A 4,970-nucleotide genomic window follows, 5' to 3' on the forward strand; every position below is an offset into this window, starting at 1 on the left:
ATCCTATTTCCATTTTATTTTATTTTTATCTTTTTCCAATTTCCATTTTAAAGTCACCATTGCAGGGGTGCCTGGCTGGCTCAGTCAGTAGAATGTGTGGCTCTTGATCTCTGGGTTGTAGATTCAGGCCCCATGTTGGATATAGAGATTGCTTAAAAATAAAATATTTTTTATGGGGCACCTGGGTGGCTCAGTCGGTTGAGCGTCCAACTTTGGCTCAGGTCATGATCTCGAGGTCTGTGAGTTTGAGCCCCGCGTTGGGGTCTGTGCTGACGGCTCAGAGCCTGGAACCTGCTTCGGATTCTTGGCTCCCCCTCTCTCTGCCCCTCCCATGCCCATGCTCTTGTCTCCCTCTGTCTCTTAATAACAAATAAACGTGGGGGGAAAATAAAAACTAAAAAAATATTTTTTAAAATAGTAAAATAAAAACGCCATTCCAGCTGCAGAGCAGACAATAGACTAAAAGGACAGAGCGGAAATGAAAGACCAGGAGGGACTTTATCATTAGGCTGGAATGGTGGCGCTTGACGTAGGCCAGGTCATGGCAGGGGAGGTCAGAGGGATGGAGGAAAAACTATCTTTGGAGACAAAATCAAAAGCCCTTCCCAAAAAGCAGTGGACAGCATAGGTTCTGGGACCATGTCGCTGAGGCTCATGTCCCCAGGTCCACTGCTTACTAGGGCTGTGATCCCAGTTGAATTGCTTAACCTGTGTCTCAATGTTGTCTTCTTCTTTTTTTAATGTTTATTTTAGAAAGAGCATAAGCAATGTAGGGGCAGAGAGAGAGAGGGTGAAAGAGAATCCTAAGCAGGCTCCATGCTGTCAGCGCAGAGCCCCAGTCAGGCTCAAACTCCCAACCCAAAAGATCATGACCTGAGCCAAGATCAAGAGTTGGCTGCTTAACTGACTGCACTACCCAGGCATCCCCTCAGTGTCGTCTTCTGAAAATGAGACTGAAAGTAGTACGTCAGAAGATAAGGCTCTTAGACCCTGGCATCCAGCAAAGACTACATATGAGGCGGTTGGCATCATCCCTGCAAATGGATTTGAGAGAGAGGAGGGGTCAAGGCTAACTTTGAAGCCATGACAAAAGCGTCTGTGTTGAGCTTTTGAGGTGCTCTGAATTCCAGAGCGTGTCTGAAGCAGACCTTTAGTACTTATCAGAGCCTTAAAAAGCACATGGCCTTGGGCCGCTCAGTCGTCACTTGGCTTCCAATTTCTGCTCAGGTCATGATCTTGCGGTTCGTGAGTTCAAGCCCCGTGTTGGGCTCTGTGCTGACAGCTCAGAGCCTGGAGCCTGCTTTGGATTCTGTGTCTCCCCCGCTCTCTGTCCCTCCCCAGCTCATGCTCTCTCTCAATAATAAACATTAAAAAAAAAAAGTACATGGCCTTGATCCAGCAGCTGCCCAACTGGACATCTGTCCCATGGACATGTTCAAGGGCCTGTGCTAAGGCTCGACTGTAGAGATGCCCACAGGAGCACAGCTCTAACAGGGTGGTATGGGAAACGGCTTCCTCGTTCAATAGGGGGCCATTAACTAAAGACATTCTGCTCTATCCCTGTGAAGACACACTGCAGCCTTTGATGTGATAAAACATCTCTTAATGTGGAAATATGTTTGTGATGTCATTGAGCAAAAAGAAACAGCAATAAAACCCTATCATGTCAGCATATCCAATATATGTATGCAATGGAAGAAATGGCTGGAAAAACAAACACCAAAATGTCAACAGTGGTTATCTCCGGGAGTTAGATTAAAGGTGGGGTTTTTTTGTTTGTTTGTTTGTTTTGTTTTAAATTCTCTCATCTGAGGGGCGCCTGGGTGGGCCAGTTGGTTAAGTGGGTGACTTCAGCTCAGGTCATGATTTCGTGGTCCGTGAGTTCAAGCCCTGCATCGGGCTCTGTGCTATTAGTTCAGAACCTGGAGCCTGCTTCCAGTTCTGTGTCTCCCTCTCTCTCTGCCCCTCTCCCACTTACATTCTGTCTCTCTCTCAAAAATAAACATTAAAAATTTTTTTTGTTTAGTTCTTCTGAAAAAAAATTTTTTTAAGAGAGAGAGAGAGGGAGCAAGTGAGGGAGGGACAGAGAGAGAGAATCTCACAAGGGGCAGGGGAGGGGAGAGAGAAGCGGGGCTCACCTGGGACTCGTGTTCACATGAAGCAGGGCTCATGCTTGCCTGATGTGGGGCTTGAACTCACAGACCGTGAGGTCATGAACTGAGCTGAAGTCAGATGTTTAACGGATAGAGCCTCCCAGATGCCCTCTCATCTGAAAAGTCTAGCTTTACTACACTTACAATGAACTTGTAAGATCTCCCCCTTCCCTCCCAAAGCAGACCTACATTTTCTGAAGCTCCATGGCCAAAGCTGTAAGAGGCCATTCAAGAGTAGGAATGATTTCCATTGCATGAGCACCTGGGCCCTTATCTGCCAGGGTCCCCTCAGACACCCACTGTTGTTCCAGGATCTGGAGGTCAGAGTCCAACCCCTGCAGGAGAGCCTCTGGCCGTGTATCCGTGTATCCACCCCCAAGCCAGCACGTCTCAGCCGCAGTGGGTCCTAGACACCACCCCGAAAGCATCACCTTGGACTGTGAGCAAGTCAGCCAAATACTGTCTGTAGCATCAGCCCAAAGTTTCTACCCTCAAGAGGAGAGACTTGAAGAACTAGCGTTTTTATAGGACTTCACAGCTTACAAAGAAAGGGCCTGGGTCCTGGCTGGGATCTAAGTGTAGCAACTCACATCTAGATTTCATGATTGTCTTTTACAATTTTTTTCCCCATCTGATTAAGACCATTTGATTCTTTAAAACCACCCTGTGAAAGGAAGCAGGACAGGGAGTTGACAGTGTATGGGCTTTGGAACCGGACTTATTTGCTGTGTGGTCTTAGATAAATGGCTTATGCTCTCTGAGCTTCATTTTTCTTTGTAAAATAGGCCAATAATCCCACCTTAGAGGCTTGCCTTGTGAGAAAGGGGTAATATCTATAATGTGCCTGGCAAAGCACAGCAGGTGCTCATATAGTTAGTATGATAGTTTCTTTCTTCCTTCCTTCCTCTCTCTCTCTCTTTCTTTTTTACTGTTTATTTATTTTTGATAGAAAGAGACAGAGTGCAAGCGGAGGAGGGACAGAGAGAGGGAGACACAGAATCCGAAGCAGGTTCCAGGCTCTGAACTGTCAGCACAGAGCCCGACATGGGGCTCAACCTCACAAACTGTGAGATCATGACCTGAGCAGGAGTCAGATGCTTAACCGACTGAGACACCCAGGCACCCTGATAGTTTTCTTTTTTGAGAGAGAGAGAGCATATAAATGCATGTGCGTTTGCGTACGCGCAGGGGAGGAGAGGGAGAGAATCTTACGCAGGCTCCTCACCCAGGGCAGAGCCCGACTTGGGGCTCTATCTCATGACCGTGAGGTCATGACCAGAGCTGAAATCAAGACTGGGACACTTAAATGACTGGGCCACCCAGGCGCCCCAAGTTAGTGCAATAGTTTCATACCCATTTTATAGGTAGGGCCTCCAAGGCTCAGAATGTGAAGTGACTTGAAAAAGAAAGGAAAAAAGACGTGAAATGGCTTACTCACAGCTGAAGAATGGCTCAGCTTGAAAGATGGCCCCAGGAGCCCTTTCCTCCCAGGCCACAGCGTTCACGTTGGTCAACGACACTGCCTCTCAGGACTCTGGCACCCATGTCCCACCCGTCCCTCCGTGATCCTCTCTGGCTCCTTACCTGCTTCCTCAGAGTCTCCTTCTCCTCCCGTCCCCAGTGCAGCCCTGCAGCATGGGCTCTGGGCTCTGACTTCTCTCTGCCTGGTTTCCAGGCACTGGTGGGCGGGCCTCATTTGCATAGGTCTCGGGCAGCTCCTGGCCAGCTCTGGTTTTCCTCTTCCTTCTGATGACTTTGGACTGTCTACGCTCACGGGGGACAGGCTAGGCACTTTGGTGTTCTCTTCCTCCTGTGAGTCACTCTTGCTTTTTCTCTAAGGGGGTCAAAGTCCCTCACCCTTGCAGACCTCTGCTCTGTATTGGTTTCCTGCCACGGCTGACGGCTCAGCCTTGACTCCTGCCCAGCCTTACTTTGAGGGAAGGCCGGATATTGCTGAAGCCACTTGTCCCTCAGCCCAGATAGCTCCCTCCCTACCCTGAGCCCCTGCAAACCAATATACACAGGGCTCTCGCAAAATATGAAGGAAAAGGCGAAAATCATCCAACAGAAAAACCACCAGGGGACGGTTATTTTAGCATAAGCACGAAGAGCCTGGGTCAAGTCAGATGTCTGGGTCGGTGTCCTATCCTTGCTCAGAGTCCAGACTCTACTCGCTAGCAGTTAAGAGGAGCAAACAGACTTCTCTAAGCCTCCTTTCCTCACCTGAATATGGGCATCATAATTTTTCCAGCTTGGTCTGCAGATTAAATGAAATGTCACCTAGAGAGTTCACAGCATGGTGCCTGGTACACAGTAGCACGCAGTAAATGTTAACTGCAGCTATTATGCTGATATGACCTGGAAAGTCACCGAAGAGAAACAAACGGAATACACACGTAATTGCTCAACCTCATTTATAATTGGAGAAACTCAAATTTAAGTAAGAGACACTGAGCCTGGGTGGCTCAGTCGGGTAAGCGTCCGACTCTTGGTTTCGGGTCAGGTCATGATCTTTCGGTTTATGAGTTCAAGCCCCACATTGGATTCTGTGCTGACAGCAAAGAGCCTGCTTGGGATTCTGTCTCTCTCTGCCCCTCCCCTGCTCATGCTCTTTCTCTCTCTCTCTGTCGAAATAAATAAATAAACTTAAAAAAAAACCCATTCATTTTTAAAGACACTTATTTTAATATTTGTCAGTCAATTCAGGGGAAAAAACCCNGCAGGGGAGGGTCAGAGAGAGAGGGAGTCACAGACTGAAACAGGCTCCAGGCTCTGAGCTGGCAGTCAGCACAGGGCCCGACGCGGGGCCGAACCCAC

At 48.3% G+C, this 4,970-nt stretch overlaps 1 protein-coding gene across 1 annotated transcript in view; it reads right to left on the minus strand.

The window, feature by feature from the left end:
• The window catches only part of RNF183 (ring finger protein 183), an 8,940-nt gene extending 5,182 nt beyond the window's left edge, over nt 1-3,758 (minus strand). The window contains exon 1 of the mRNA XM_077769904.1: nt 3,738-3,758. The gene's annotated coding sequence lies outside the window, so the exon portion shown is untranslated. The remainder of the gene's footprint in view (nt 1-3,737) is intronic.
• Between the last annotated feature and the right edge of the window lie 1,212 nt (nt 3,759-4,970).

This window comes from Crocuta crocuta, unplaced genomic scaffold (genome assembly GCF_008692635.1).
Source record: "Crocuta crocuta isolate KB4526 unplaced genomic scaffold, BGI_CrCroc_1.0 scaffold95, whole genome shotgun sequence".
In the NCBI taxonomy this organism is placed as follows: Eukaryota; Metazoa; Chordata; class Mammalia; order Carnivora; family Hyaenidae; genus Crocuta; species Crocuta crocuta.